A 17,192-nucleotide genomic window follows, 5' to 3' on the forward strand; every position below is an offset into this window, starting at 1 on the left:
CGGCACAGGTAAGAGTGGTGGGGCGGTGGGGATGGGGGGACTTAGGTGAGGCAGGTGGGGTGGGGGAAGTCTAAGGATGACGGGATAGGTCAAATTAAATTAAAAAATAAATAAAACCACTTACCCTGCGCTAGCCGCACCGCCAACTCTGCAATGCAGAGAGCACAATGTAAGTGGTTTTATTGAATGTTTTATTTAATTTTCCAATCCTGTCTGACACCCGTCCCACCGCTCTTACCTGTGCCGGCTGTGCCTGTTTTTAAGGTTCACTGAGTTTAGGGAGTGCAATTACTACACTTATCAGAACACTAAGAGCCTGATTCACAAACTACCCTTTGTAGCATGTTTTTTTTTCTTTTCTTTTTTTAATCCTCATTAGCCTCTTTAAACCCAATTCCATTTGCACCTGTGGGTGGAGTAATATCGTGCCCTTTTGTGCTGGAAATATAGGGGGGAGAAGAAAAAAAATGGACAGACATCAGTTTCGTCCTTGACCGCCCTGGTTCGAATTTGAAGCACCGTTTTCCATCTTACACTCCCTAGCCGTCACTCCCCAGCTCACCCCCATGTGCCATAGCACAGAATAGGGAGCATGGGGGGAGCAAAAAAAACAGACAGCCAAACGAGGCAGATAGGCATAATCATTGGACTACATTGTTCAAAGGTTGCTCACACCACTCAATTAAGGGGGACCAAAAACCAGGCTATTGAAAGGCCTTTGTATCCAAACTAGCAACACACTTTATGGAAATTATCCAATCAAGGAACTTGGGGTGGGGGGGGCTTAGTAATACACTGTTTGCGAATTTCTCTTTGTGCAAATAGCATAGCATAAAAAAATAACCTTGCCTTATTCTCTGTTAAACTTTCAGGAAAATCTATACTTCCAAAAATCACAGATAAAGTGCTTACCTTAATGCCAATATCCAACATAGTGGAAAGGGCCCCACTCACATCCCTCCAAAATGACTGAATCTAGGGACATTCCACAAACATGTGCACATTATCCTCTTTTAGACTGCAACACTTAGGGCAAGCTACGTTTCCTCTTCTCCTAAACTTTGACAATCTCTGCGATGTCCAATAGGCCCTATGAATGGAGAAAAGGTGGTTTCTTCTTAGGTGTGCAGGTTTTACTATTTTAAACAACATAGACATTGATAGTTGCCACTTATATTCCAGCGAATCCTCTGGCAAGCATCTTCTCCACAGATCCCTTGGTAGCGTAAAGGCCCCATCCTCCAGTTCCAATATCAGCCAATATACAGTTGCAAGCTCCTTTTTGGATACCCATTTCTCCAAAAGACTGTCTTCCAGTTCATTTGATTTCCCTATCACAGTGCCGGAATCTTTGAACCAGTTTTGCATTTGCAAAAATTTAAATCTAGAAACTTGTTGTTTCTTAAGGTGATTGCATGATTCCCAGCTTATTAAAAGCCCCTCATGTGTCATTCCACCTTCTCAGACCTGCCTACCTTAATGGTCGTGCTAACGCATCCTTAGTCCAGATTGGAGAACCTGGTGAACCCCAGATAGGGGCCATTTGCCTACAATAAGGTATTTTCAAAGCTCTCCTAACCCTGTACCAGGTCTCCGCCAGGCCTCTCAAGATCTTAAGCCGGACCTTCTTAAAGTATTTGGGGTCTGAATATTTACGAATAAAGCCAAAACTGCCCCCTGGCTCCTGATATGCCATTACTCCCAGTATTCTCCCTACCTCCGATAGTGTAGGAGTATTGAACAGTATTTTCTGCTTTTTTAATGGAAAGGCCCAAGAATAAAATAATAAATCAGGAAGGGCCAGGCCCCCTTTCTCCACCCTCCTTCTTAATTTCTTCCAAGCAATTCTAGGGCCTTTACTGGCCCAAATGAAACTGCTAATCTGACCTTGTAGTTTTTTAACTGCTTCACTATCGAAAGGAAGGGGAATCGTGTCGAACAAAAAGGTAAGTTTTGGGAGGATCATCATTTTTACTGGATTTAATCGACCTAATAATGTGAGCTGAAGATAATCCCAGATTTTTAGAAGCCCATTGATATCCTTTTTTACCTTCACCAAGTTGACTTTGGTTAATTTGGAGATGTCTTGTGGAATCATGACCCCCAGGTGTCTCATAACCCACCATTGGTATCGTCCCCTATTTCCATATTCCAGGACAAAACCTCTGTCTTACTTCTATTTATCTCGTAACCCGAGATTCCCCCAAAATCTGATGTTAATACTGTTATACGATTCATGGTGTTTTGAAGTTTGGTAGTGTAAATAAGGATGTCGTCAGCATATAGGCCCAATTTCTTTCTCCACCCTCCAAAGCAGAAAGGAATAATCTCTAGATCATCTCTGATTTTCCTGGCCAGTAGCTCTATGTATAGATTGAATAGGAGTGGCGATAAGAGACACCCCTGTCCCGTCCCTCTCCTGATAAAAAACGGCTCTGTCAGGGAGCCATTGATCAGCACTCTGACTTTTGGTGTCCTGTAAATAACTGCCAAAGCTCTACAAAAATTCTGGCCAAGATTAGCAGATTTGGCCACAGTCTGAATAAAGGCCCAGTTAACCCGGTCAAAAGCTTTGGTAGCATCCAAAGATATGACCGCAAGTGGAAGCTCATAGACAGATGCCAAGTCTATTGAGCCTATCAATGATTAGGTCAACTCCTTCATAGACCTGCCCCAAATGAAACCCTTTGAACCATATGGATCAACTCCGCCATTGGACCATTTAGTCTATCTGCCAATATCTTTGCAAAGATCTTATAATCACAATTCAACAAAGATATTGGCCGGTATGATTCGCCATTTGAAGGAGACTCTCCTGGCTTCAGAATCAAAGTAATGTTGGCATCATTCCAAGAGGCCGGCATTTTAGCCCTCATTATATAAAAGTCATTAAGACTAAAATAGGTATCAGAACAGGTGCCAGAGCCTTGTAAACATCCAGAGGTAAGCCATCAGGGCCCGGGGGCTTTCCCCTTCTTACCCTCTCTTAAAACAGGCTATACTTCCCCCTGCCGAATCTCCTGATTCAGCTGTTTGTTCTTCTCTGAGGTAAGGATATTGTCTGAGCTCTGACCCAGCCATGTTTCTACCTCAGCCTGTGTAGGGGTTAGATCTTCTTGGTACACCCTACAAAATACTTGTGAAAAGCCTGCTCAATCTCCTTCGCTTCGCTTGTAATAGCACCTGTGTGTTCAGAATTATCCTGGTCGATCCTATTTCTGACCTGCTCTCTTTTAGCTTTCCAAGCCAGAAGTTTACTACAGCCTTCACTGTATGCAAAATGTGCAAGTCTGCTGGCTTCACAATTTTTTCTCACTCTGTCCTGAAGGATAACTGCGAAGTTGGATTTTACTTCTAGGATTTTTTTTAACAAGTGTCCCAGGGTGACTTTGTCAATCGTAGAATCAGTCAAGTCAGTCTCTAAGGCTCAAATCTGTTCCTCAACTGAAGAGACTTCATTGTAATAGCCATGTCTCCCTCAAAAAAGCTTTATAAGCATCCCAAATAACTCCACATGAAGCTGATTAAAATTAAAGAATTCTTCTGTCTCCCTAGACAGCGCTACTATGGCATCCTCTTCTTGCAGAATAGAGCGATCCATAGCCCATCTAGGTTGAGGGACTCTATCTATTGGTTTAAGGTGTAAAAGCACTCCAGAATGGTCCAACAGATGGACTCCCACATGCTCCACCTTCTGAGTCCACTCAGCCAGGTTACTATCAATGAGGAAGTAATCTATCTGCGACTGATGTCTATATTTCTGGTTGTGAAAGGTGAAACCTTTTTTATTCCCGCTCTCTTTCTCCAGATATCCCAGAGCCCCAACTGCGCCATCATTTGCTTAAAAAAATAGAAAATTTTGGGTTCACACAAGATCTAGTTAGTGAGGTTCTGTTAAGGGAGTGATATAAAACAGCATTGAAGTCACCTGCCATAATGATTGAGTCCGCGGAGTCTATATCAATTCTGCTAATAAGTCACCCAAAGGGGAAACAACATCCTGGTTTGGGCCGTAATACCCCACTAAGGAGACAGCATGCCCCATAATCTTGGCCTTAACAACTAGCCACCTTCCAGCTTTATCAGAGCTCTGGGCCCCAAAGACCACTTGTGACCCTCTTTTTGCTAGGATCGCCACTCCTTTTTGTCACGACCATCTGGGATGTACACACTCCTTGAGAAATCCAATTTTGGGCCTTAAATAGATCCAAACCCTCCTTATCTGATAGGTGGGTCTCCTGCAGAATGATAATCTGGGCTGGGCAGTCTTTTAGATACTGTAAAAAATGTTCAGAAAATACACTTCAGGCGAGTTTGATAGAAATTAAAGTGTGGTGAAACACATCAATTCATGCAGTATTTACAAAATATGTGCATAAAAGGTTGGCACGAAAGGGGCTATTGTAACTCTTGAGGATATAAATGTAAAGTGAAAATAATTTTGAGTTAGTGGTATTTCCCTATTTTCAGGCATGCGTAACATAGGCACTGAGTACATTTCAAATAGTAGGGTCGACAGAATAAGCAAGCATTGCCAACCAGCTATGAAATCATTTAGCCTCCAGAGGAGCAATTAGCACTATTTTTACTGTTGATTCCACTCTGCAGATATTTTCCAGTGGTGCCACGTGTTCCTAGCGCGCGAAGATTACGAGCTAACATATGCTATATAAAGCCACAGCTAATCAAGTAAAAGACCAATCAATCAATCCATATTTTGGAGTTTTGTGAAGTACACTACTCACCCGTGAGGGTCCCAAGGTGCTGGGGGGGTCGGAGGGGGGAGCAGCTCTTTGTGGCTCATCCAAAGAGCCAGGTCTTGAACCCATAAATGATCAAGTAACTGAAAACCATGGCATATTCATATAATGCTCAAAGACAAGTGTGCAGATTACATAGGTACTTTACAGCAGGTACGGGTGATGCGCACAATGCATACATTCTCTTTGGTGTTCTGTGGGTGTTCTGTGAGGTGGGAGATTGTTCTCTCACCTCGCCGCCAAGACCTGGAACACCCTCCACATCCACCTACGGCAGGCCCAAGACCTGCTGACCTTCAGAATACTCCTCAAGACCTGGCTTTTTGAGCAGTATCAGCATTCCCCACTCCAGCGCCTTGAGACCCTCACAGTGAGTAGTGCGCTTCACAAATGAAATGATTGATTGATTGATTGATTGATTGATTGATTGATTGATTGATTGATGGATGCCGCTTGCACAGAAACTGCAGACTCCCTTCTTTCTGTCTGTCAACAAAGAACATCTCTTCATTAAGACTTCTTTTCAATGCAAAAGCATTGAAACCCTTTCATGAAGCTGCAGTTCAGCTCTTTGTAGAATTTATAGTATTAGCTCTCAGCTTAGGGTTTCAATGCTTTTGCATTTGACTCGTGAGGGACATCTAGTGACGACTAGTGGAACTGCAGCTTGATGTAATAATTTCAATGCTTTCGCATTTGACTCGCGAGGGATACCTAGTAACGACGAGTTGAACTGCAGCTCTTTGTAGAATTATTTAGATATTGGATACTATAATATTCACTGCCTACTGCTAATCTTGTTCCATAATGCTTTGCAGGGCCTTTGGTTGGGATTATATTTTTGTCCATAATAACTGTGCTTGGGGTGGTCCTAAGAGGATGGGACGACCATTGAATAGTTCAGCATGATATGCTCTTTGTGTTCAAGGCATCTGCTTGGTCCACTCCCTAGGTTAGGAAGAATCCCAAAATCATCACCTCTCTCATTGGCTGATATGTTTACTTTTGTGAATTGGTTATATGCGTTTTAGCATGTAAAGTTGCTTTATCAAAGCATTTGTGGGTGCAGTTTAGTAGCTGACTCCGCTACGTGGATAGCCAAGGCTAAACAAGCGTTCAAATGAATCAAAGGGCAATGACTACTTCAGGCAGCTAAATCAAAAGATCACCGCTCTTTCCGGCAGATCGTAGCAGACAGGGGCCCAGACCATGATACCTGTTAAATCTGTAACATAACGGCTGCTGCTTGGGAGGGTTCAATAATTAGCCTTGAGGAAGGGCAACCCACTGTGAAATTGTGTGGTTTCCCTTTCCCCATTATTAGAACATTGGAATGTTAGGAGCTCCACTGAAAACAATGGAGTGCTCCAGCCCTCCGTAGATGGTTCTACCAGCCATTAAAGGCCCCCTCCCTTGTTAAACGCTAGAGCGTGCCTCTAAGGCTTTATTAGGCAACAGTGTCCTGCTCATCCTTTATTCGCTAGTGTTGCACAGCCCACTAGCAGTCAGTATTTTACAGCCCGTGCCTTGCAATGTTGTGAGCATCCTTTGAAGGGTGTCTACCACTCAGTACCTAATTCCCCAATGTGCATTCATAAATGTATTCACTCTATTGTACACCTCAAAACCGACCTGCTCCAAACATTTAACCTCCATACAATGTCATGATAACAGTAACCGAGGACCATCTAAGCACCTCACTCTTACCTTTTCTATTGATGTTCCCTATATCTATGACAGCTCTATCACTGTAATTTACACATACTTTAGGCCTTGTTATGAGTTTGGTGGTTCCTGGATCGCCATACCGGCAGTCCGACAGCGGTGTGCTTCGGCGATCTGATTGCAGATTGCCTTTCTGAAGACTGCAGCTGAACCGGCGACACCACCAGTAGACCGCCGGCTTCGCTGTCAGGGAAAAGCAGCCGCCATAGGGCGATACAGAGGAGTTGCACCGCTGTGCCTATAATGAGTTGCTTTTCCACAAGCAGCCTGCTTTAAGGTGGTGGGCACAAAGGATTTGGAGTGCATCTCTTTAATTCAAGGACTGGATTTTTATTTCCCCTAAGATGTCCAGATCTTGCACTCGATTAATATTACCTAGAGCTAGTCAGATACCACCTGAAGTTCGTATAATGAGGATTTTCCATTATGTTCTAGTAGAAACTATAAATCCCTCTCACTTCTCAGTTCTGGGAGGATTGAAAATATGACCCAACCATAGTTTGTATGAATCATACAAAACCAATGCATTGTGTATTAGAATGGCTTAATATGGCAATACCGTATCCCATGCTCAGAAGGCAAGGCTGTTTGAATGTAGTATGTGTAGTATAAAGATGATTGAGTAAGTGTGCCTCTTAGTGTGAGTAAGAAAGTGACAAAGGTGGACTTCACCAACTTCTTCAAGTATCATTTTTAAACCTTTGTGAAATTCACAAATTTGGTCATTTGTAAATATAACACATAAAATCCTTCAGAACAAATTTTCTGAGCAAGAATACTCTGCACAATCTACTTTTTGTAGGATTTTTCCAATGCAAAAAAAAGTACTTGAAAGAAAAATCTTTCAAGTGCATTCTTGTTTAAAATTTCATCTGAAGTCGAATGTTCGTGAAAATACTAAATCTTAAAACAATGTGGGCTTGCAAACTTTTGCCCTGATTTAAACCCTGATGGACAGTACACTGGCCGGCAAGGAGAATGGAGAAATTTACACCTTTGCCCTGGTGGAAGAACAGCCTGCCAGATTTATAAATGGCCGGTGTAGGAGAGTAGGATCTGTTGCTTACTATGGTTAACCCCACTTTTTGCTGGTGTTTCACTGTTTCTCGACTTTAGTCTGGCTGGGGCCCTGCTATCCAGGACCCCAACCTAGCTGCTTCCTCTCTAAATTGATTTCATGTACACTAGGTACACTCCAGATTGGTTACTGGGTTACCCTTGTGAGTCCCTAGTATATAGTACCCTAGGTACTAAGGGCATAGGTACCCCAGAGGCCTACCAGGGGCTGAAGCATGTATTATGCCACCCTTGGGAAGCCTTTCAAAATGGTACCACAGGGCTGCTACTGCAGCCTTGGTAAGGGGGTGCATACACCCCTTACTAAGATCTAGGTTACCTATATCTTCCTTTAATCACTGACACATATAAACCTATCAGTCACTCCTATGGCAGGCCTTATCAATCCTAAAGGCAGAGTGCTTGGTTTTGTGTGAGAGGGTGCCCATGCATTAGCAGGACCCCTCTGCAGCTTTCGGAATCTAATCTCTGAAGCTGTTCTGTGATGCAGCCAGACCATGTGCTCTTAAGTGCATTATAACCTTGCGGCAAATGCTAACTTTGGAATGGTTGCATAGAAACATGTCTAGTTTGGTGTCAAACACTTTGGAATCCTACCTCACCCCCCGCCAGTCCCACGAGCCCTGGCATCACAAAATGGATGCCACAGACACGGGTCTGACCTCCTGCTGCTGGATGAAACTCCGGCAGGGGAGGCCTGGACAATAGGTTTCCTGTCACAGGGAGATGTAACCACTGCCCAGACAGGCTTTAGTGTATTGGGGCTGAGTGGGGCACTCAGAAAGTGCTTTTCAGAAAGTACGGGGTGCACACTTGATGTCCCTGTGCATAACCCATTTCAAACCAGTTGCAGGGGCACTCAGCCCCTGCTCTGGCGCAAAACTGGACAAAGTGAAAGGGGTGTAACCACCCCTCTCCCCAGACCCTCCCATAGGTGGGTCCCCAGAGTATGTCCAACCCCTTTCTTCAGTATAAGTAAGGGACCACTGGCAACAGGACTTTTACCTGGACGAAACTCAGAATCCTGGAAATTCGACACACTACTAACGACTAGAGGACTGAAGAATCTCTCTTTGGGTCATAGAGTGACTCCCCTGCTCAATCAGGCACCAAAGAAGCATTTTGCCGGTCTGCATTTCCGAAGCTCCCGCCAGACTCTGAAGTATTTGCGACTCAGGACTCGGATTTCCATACTTCTCAGAGGCTGACACGAGATCCAAGCACAGCTGAGACCCACAGCCCTCACGAGTGACGTGGGACCGGAAATCCTGGACACCGTGCACCAACTTCCTAGTGCTTCAACTTCCTGAGCTTTTCCAAAGTTGTGCATTGGGCTACTTGTAGTTCAAGCCCCGAGCACCATCTGCACCAAAGATTGTGGGCCTACACTCCACGAGTGTTCTGTGAGACCGCTCCTGGCATTTCTGCTTGAGGCCCCTTCGCGATTCCTGGTCCATCAACTGGTGGGTCCACTCGAAGGTAACTCTACTTTTCCTTGGGTTTCCCTGGTTGCACCAGATGTGCACTGACTTCCCACTGCGTGGTGAGTCCCTCAAACATTGCTGGTCTGCACTGTAGCCGATTTCTATTTCCAAGGTGGGTTGCTGTTGCCATGATTTGTTGGTCCCAATCTGGAAACCGACATGGCAGTACTCGACATCCTTTGTGGGACAGCTCGAATCGAGCACCTGGTTGTCGTCGACGCCTCCTGGTTTTTGCAGCTGAAGAGTCAAGCTGCACCTTCTTCACCTGAAATCACCCGACATCGGTGGGCATCTGCCTATCGTCTTCATGTTCACTGGAAAGTGACCCAGACTCTGGTTTCAGGTTCTTCTCATTCTTGATCCAGGTTTGGGTCCACCCGGACACTTTCCACTTGGACACCAGCAGCACTTTGCAGCAGATGCCCACTGAAAACGACGACGAAACCTGACTCGAAAAGACACCTGTGCACCCAGCTTCCCTGGGTGCGGTAACTCGAGTACTCTGGTGCTCCCGTGGGTGTTGACTTTAGAACCTCCTAGTTCTAAAGGGGTTTGCCCTAAGTCCTCTTCTAAGTGTCCTTTATCTTTGAAATTCCAACTGCGACTTTCCCCATAGAAGTTAATGGTGATTCGCGGCTGTGTTCAGACACTGCACGCGTCCCCCGTGGGTCCCCTGTGCCACTACCTTGGGTGGTTCCTGGCGGCACCAGCGGTTCTGCAGGCTCTAGGCCTTGTCTCTATGACAGTCGTGGTTCCTATACAACTTTTACTAATATATGGCTTGGTACGCCCCTAGGGCTCAACTTATATTGTGCTAATTTACTGTGTGCTAATTAAGTTTACTGAATGTACTTTTACCTCTAGCCTCATAAAGAGACTAGAGGGATGTGTTTAGTATAAATACATATATTTGATATATATACCTGGTGTGGTTCTCCTTTCATTTGGTCATTCACAATATTATAGACTGGTAAAACAAGCTACTTTACATTCCTTCAAGACTTACCCTTAAGGCTTCTCTCCACAGCTACCACTAGGATAGCTTTCTATAGAGGATGTCTTACACCTACCATCAATAAGGGTAGTTTGGACTGGTACAAGGTGCCCACTAGAATATTGGACAGCATATGCCAGGCCATCTTCTCACAACCGGGTCTTGTAGCTTAGTTGACTAATGCAGTCATTGTAGGGACTTGCATTTGACCTCATGTTTACAGGTTCAAATCTCAGGGTTCCTCTCAGCCTTTCATTCTTCTGAGGTCAACACAATTAGTACCATTGAGTTGGGTAACAATAAACATCTGTTATTCAGCACCAAGATACACTTGGCTGAATGTGTGCTTCACAAATCAATAAAACAATCCTTGAGCAATGAGATATATAATTATATTAAGGGCATATGGCAATAAAATAAAGACCTAATCCATCAATACATTAATCCTATAAACAATACAAAAATATCAAACATTCAGTTATATTATGAACAAAGTAGCAAAAATATTAATTTGATATACATTAGGAATAGTGTTAAAAATGTATTAATGAGACTTATCAATCAGCTGTTCTCATTGCTATTTGATAACACATTTGACAGTTATTCATTTCGTGAAAGTATAGCAACACATCATTGATATTGATACAGTTTAGTATTGCTAAAATCTCAGCATGGCGTTAACAATAATACAGTATTCCATATATACTATAATGTTGATTTGTGGGTGGTGAATACCTGCACAACAAAGTGATGGAAGGCTCAAAGGTATTATAGGACTCAAACATGTGCTTTACAAATACATGTGATGTTATGGGGGGAGCAGTTGAACGTTTTTACTCTTCCTTACCGTGAGGTTTTAACTGGTGGTAAGGAGCAGTAAAACTAGTGGGCATGTAGTTAAAACTAACGACAAGCAAATTAACATGTCATATGTTTAGCCTGATTTGTTAATAGTAAGCATTCATTTCTATTGTATTTTCATTGTCAAGTTAAGCTAGACCTCATTCATTCTTTATTCCTTTGCTTTGCATTTATTTTTGCATCTTAATGTTTTTGAGCAGAATGTAACATAATGTAAGATTAAATAAATAATTAATTTTAGCCTTAGAAAATTTCAGTTTTGTAGAATAGAGTGAAACAACAATGTCCCCGACACAAAATAAATACACAGAACCTTACGGTGGGGTAGTGTTATAGTTGTCAGAGCTCAAAAAAGAAAACAGTGCCACAATGTCAAAAATGTCATAAGTAGAAAACAAATTATTACTAGTAAAAAAAGGTTTTAAAAAACAGAATCAGTTATACAAAATACATCATTTACTAAATACAATACACAATTGTTTACAAAAAATTTATACCATAAAAACACATTATTAAAATATTTTCAGGAGGACAATGATTCAGAAAAATCAGTTGTCGACCCAGTGTTTTGGTTTTTTGCTTTAAAACACCTTCATCAGGACAGTTTTCTAGGTAACAAGAAACATACAATTAATGATACTATATTCATAGACATTCCCCTACATTCTTTCCCATAAAGTTTAAACAAACAATGCAACGTGGCATATTAACAATGTTACACTTTTTGAACAAAATTTCTTCTTGTCATTCTGAGCTCTCATAGGATAACAACATAACTCTTACCCTTGGACAAAATGTATTAAACACAAGCATTTGTGACATATATTTCTAGCTGCTGGCCTACCGAGGTATATAGTAATCCATGTTATTTACATACCTCAATATCGTATTCAGTATGTGAAAAAACAGTATTTTATTTTTCATTTACAGTTCTTTGATCATCCAGGCAGTGCCAAATTATGAGAGTTTCAATCTTCTCATAGGGATAACCACCTTTAAGACAAAAAGTATAATTGTCACACTAACAATCACCCAGAGGGTGTTTTTGTCTTTAGTGTTTATGCGTGTGGTCAATTCATTACCTTGCATAGTCTGGTTCCCAAAACAGAATAATGAATACTGGAGCCACCATTATCGTCAATTTGTAAAAACGAAATCTGAAAAAGTGTATATTGTATAGTGAGAATGGGGCATGTCATTCATAACTCACACTTATCCATTATACCCAAAGGTTGCATTACAAATCTTACTGATTAAAATTAGTAAGACGGCAAAACGCTGTATCACAATCAGATTGTTGCAGATTTTGCAGGGTATGCTGTGATCAGGAGATATCCTCCTGAGAAGGTCTATTTATGAGACCATCTACAAGTAATAACATAATATCAGAATCCCTCATTTGCTCAAGATCCTTATTAGTATAAATTAAAACATCCTTAACTTTTTTTTTTATAAAGCTCTAATTGTATTATTATTGGGTTAGTTATAAACTTCACGCAAAATCTCTATATTAATCTATGTTCAGTTCTTGTTAGATTTGCACTATCCCTGTTAGGAAAGAGCCAAAATGCCTGTATACTGGCTAGAAGTAATCTTTGTGGTCACCTACAGTATGGTGAGCTTCTTACAAATTCACTAGTACTTGCATCTTCAAGATATTTATAGATGCTGATGCCAATAAAAAGAGGAGCTAAATATTGGATAATCCTCGTGTTGGCAAACATCTACATATCAGGCTGCTAGGGTCTTCTGTACGAGCCACAATGTCAAGTGCTGCTGACTTTACAACAAATACTTATTTGTGGAAAGCAGCGCGCCACAATGTTAAGTGCTGTTTGTTGACTTTAAAGCAAATACTTATTTATGGAAGGCAGCGCGTCTAAACGCAATAAGAAATGTTGCATATTTCGATCAGTGGCTGCAATACGGCATTCATCACAGAGTACTCTTTAACTTTCGGTCTATTGTGCTAAGAGCGGCGAAGACCTACGATGAAACGTAATTTGATAGTGTTAATGCAAATCTACACTCGCTATCGTGGCAGTTATATACTGGCCCCGATTTGAACAAACATCTCAATGCCTTACTGATAGACTCTGTGCTGCTTAGAGGTCACAGAAGATCATTACGATTAAAAGGCAGCGTGTCTAAGTTTATAGAATTAAACATGCTACAATGTTACTCTGACGCTCAAACACTACGTCCTACAATACTTTCAAGGTGAGTAAAAGTAAATAAACAATCTTACCAATAAAATTAAGTACGGCCTCCCTGCTCCAAGTATACAGATTCCTGCTCTCAATAGTTCAATCAAGGTTTTCAGAGCAAGTTTAAATTCATCCTTCTACCCTATCACTATCCGTCATGTCTATCATGTAACCACCGTCTAAACATGGACGTCACTGATACTAGTTTTTTTCGATGTGCGAAGCAAGTTATTTATTTGTCATGAATACAACAGCGCTTCCCAAGGCTATTAAACAAAAAGCATAGCGAATTCCGCAAGCGAAAAACGTTCTTTTGTTCTCCTCACTACCTATAATATGAATCGAGTACTTTGTTTATCATCGATGCACGAGTGCTGCCCAGCGGTGTTGAAAAAGGGTCGAGATATCCGCGAGTGAAATAATACTTTCTATAAAGCGCAACCATTTTACGATGCTGTGCTCGATACAGTAGAACAAAAAAGGGGTACCTAGAAATCTTTTTGAAGATATTATTATTAGCTAGTAGGACAACTAAATAATGTGATACCCTTACAACTACTGGGCAAAAGGATATAGACCAGAACGTTGTTGCTTACCCTCCATCAGCGGTAATACGGTCACAGTTAAAGTAATACTGAATAGATAAGAATCAAGGGGATCTGTTTGGCTGATCTACTAACCAGTTAGTGGATGTCATTACACAATACGCTCCCAACCTTCCTTACTGTCCATTTCTGACTGTATTCAGGCGGGACATATAAAATTGTTTGCGCTTTTTCCTTTTGCTGTTCATGTCACCACCCCTAGCATTTAGTTGAAGCACCTCCAGTCCACACCATTTGAGATCATTGATTGTGTGGTGTGCTTTCATCCAATGTTCAGTCAAGAGTGCGCCATTTTTGGGGGTTCTGATTGCCGATCTGTGTTCAGTTATTCTAATGCGAACTTCTCTAGAGGTGTCGCCTATCACGTCTTACTAAGTTATTTCTTTCCCTCCTAAGCAGGCACAGTCGGCGCGGGCAAGAGTGGTGTGGCAGTCCGGCAGAGTCCGTGATGCTGGGAGCACAAGGTAAGTGGTTTTATTTATTTTATATTTAATTTTACCTATCCCATCAGTTGTCGACTTCGCCCCTGCCCCCACTCAGCCCCCTCCCCGCTCACCGTCGTTCTTACTAGTGCCAGCTGCACCGGCTCCTAAGCTACATGTTCTCATCGCTTTTGGAGCGACTTTAACACTTACTTGTTATTAATAATGAATAGTAAATAGTTATTAATAAATCAGTGTATGCATGGAAAATGAAGCACATTAAATAGATCCATAGAAGCTGCAACTAAAATGCTTCTGCTTTAGACTAGTTATTTGTCACGCATTGGAGTTCTAAATAGCTGACATAGTAAGCTATAGGGTTCTCGTGGGAACTCAACGTAAACCAGTGTACATAGGCATTTGCAACTTAGTATTTATTTTGAAGATAATCAAATTTTTTGCATTTTACCATGGGAATGAAGAAGGATGCAAAAGACTATCATATGATCCTTTCAGTATTGGTTTATCATGATCTAACACCGGACAGTATAAATTCATACATTTTTGTGTTTAATAAATGTGTTCCTAGTTAGAATTCACTCAGTCTAGCAGACGCTTTCCACCACACATTACTCAGAAAACACGCTGAGAGCTTTATGCTGATCAGCCTGGTCCAGGCTAATTGCGTTGTGACTATCTCTTACCTTTATACTAGAAGCTACTGCTGATGATGTTTTCAGGACTTTCTTTAGGCATACAACAACTGCTGTATTTTCTGATTGGGAGAAGACTTGGACACGTTTTCCAGAACTGCTCTTCATGAGAAATTCACTAAACTTTAAATGCTATTTCTAAATGCTGCCTAATATCATTGCTCTTTTCTGAAAGCATTCTTTATGGGTTCTGATAGGTTAGGATCTATTGGAGTAGGGGTTAGGTAAAATTACTTTATGGAACATATTTTGATATTTATCTATTTGCTGGTAAACATTATTTTTATCATCATTTCTGTAAACTAATTTAACACATTTTAATTCAAAATAAAGAGAATTAGCTCTAATCACTGAACTTAAAAGAAAAATAAAACTTTTAAAACTTGCTGAAAATCTCATTATTGACTGGAGATAAGAAGTAGTGTTGAAGTGTAATATTGATTTATTCGACGCAGGTATGCATTGCTTCAATATCGCCAGCTTTGAGACCCCGTTCAATTTCACAATAAGGTGTCAACCTGTACCTTTCCTTCCACCGAGATCCCAATGAGAAATCTCTGCCATATATAGCCATTGAGCCTCCCCGATCCCAAGCAGCTCCCTAGGTCAAAGTTGCTCCTCAAGTGTTGCTCTGACTTACCTGTTCCCCCCTTTCCTTAGCCTCACTCCAAGAATTGATTGCTACAGGTCTCCATGGGATTCCCTTTTTCATATATTTCTTTGCCAAAGCCTTTGTAGTAAGTCTAGCCCTTGGATCTAGCATGCCTACCACGACAGGGCGCCATCACAGCTGCATGTTTTCTTACCTATGTAATTAGAATACTAGTGATGCCCAGTCTCTCACACCACTTCCAGGTATGCATTGCTTCAATATCACCAGCTTTGAGACCCCGTTCAAATTTACAATTAGGTCTCAACCTGTACCTTTCCTTCCACAGAGATGCCAATGAGAAATCTCTGCCATATATAGCCATTGATCCTCCCCAATCCCTAGCAGCTCCCTAGGTAATAGTTGCTCCTCACAGGTTGCTCTAACTTACCTGTCACTCCTAATACCTGTTTCATTGTATTCATAGCCTCACTCCACGAAGTGATTGCTCCAGGTCTCCGTGGGATTCCCTTTATCAGAGATTTCTTTGCCACAACCTTTGTAGTAAGTCTAGCCCTTTGGGTCTAGCATGCCTACCACGAGAGGGCGCCATCACCGCAGCATGTTTACTCACCTATGTAATTAGAATTTCCACAGCATCAGGGCGTAATGACCACCGCAGTGTCAATAATTTCCCACTTGCAAAAACCATCTGTGTATTCAGATTTTCTACCACGTCAAGGCGTAATCACCGCTGCAGTACCCACGTCTTTACTTCTAGTATTAGTCACTGCGCCGTTTGCACTTTGCAATAAGGGAGGCTTCCCTATTTACTACTATATTCTCAATTGTGTGGTTTCTTGCTTACCTTTTTTTTCTTCCTTTCCCTTCTAATTATTAATTTACTAGTATATAGTTGTTTGTCGTTCAGGCAATTATCTGTTCTGTCCTGATGATGAGCCCATTAATTTTATAAACGGGATCGAAACGTCCTCACCTTCCTAGACACCTTGCACACAAACCTATTCTAATGCAATGTGTAACGGTTGTTTCTAATTATCACGCTTGTTTCACCTTTTTATATTTACAAACAAGCATTCCTGCTTTGCTTGATTGTTTTGTTTTTTTGTTTTTCCAATTTGTTATTTGGTCACTAATTTTTGATCACTTTTATGGTTTTGGATACAGGACTGTGTCCCACTGTAAATTGTGTTTTTGCTTGATCACTATAATTATGTCTGATTAAACCTTACTGTCTGGCTGGATAGTAACTACATAGAATTGATTCCATTCTATATGTATTGTTCTTGGCTAATTTACTCTGAACAAGGACCACTGTCTTGTATAAACACTGCTACCCAAGGTCCTTGCTTACCGTAATGGGTCCCCTTGTTTTGTTAAAACATGGTAAGCACAATCACTGCATTGCAAGGGTTCTAAACCGTATTTCCCCTCTCGTAATTGGGTACTTCCTGATCCTTCCTTCACTCTCTTCTATCTCTACCTCCCCCACAGCAAAATGTTATGTCAGACCATGCACCACTATAAACAGACGATTATATAAAAAAGATCATTGAGGGCCCTTCCCTCTTTACAGACTCGATAGAAACAGGCAGCGGAGCAAGTGTCTCACTCACCGAACAACTAGGCAAATGTAAGAAGAAATTTGTTAGGATTACAACTTATGATTTGCATGATCACTGAATATCTAAAAGCCAACATAATACCAGTGCACCTACAGGTCCGTAATATACC

The sequence above is a fragment of the Lissotriton vulgaris genome, chromosome 1_1 (assembly GCF_964263255.1).
Source record: "Lissotriton vulgaris chromosome 1_1, aLisVul1.2, whole genome shotgun sequence".
Lineage (NCBI taxonomy): Eukaryota > Metazoa > Chordata > Amphibia > Caudata > Salamandridae > Lissotriton > Lissotriton vulgaris.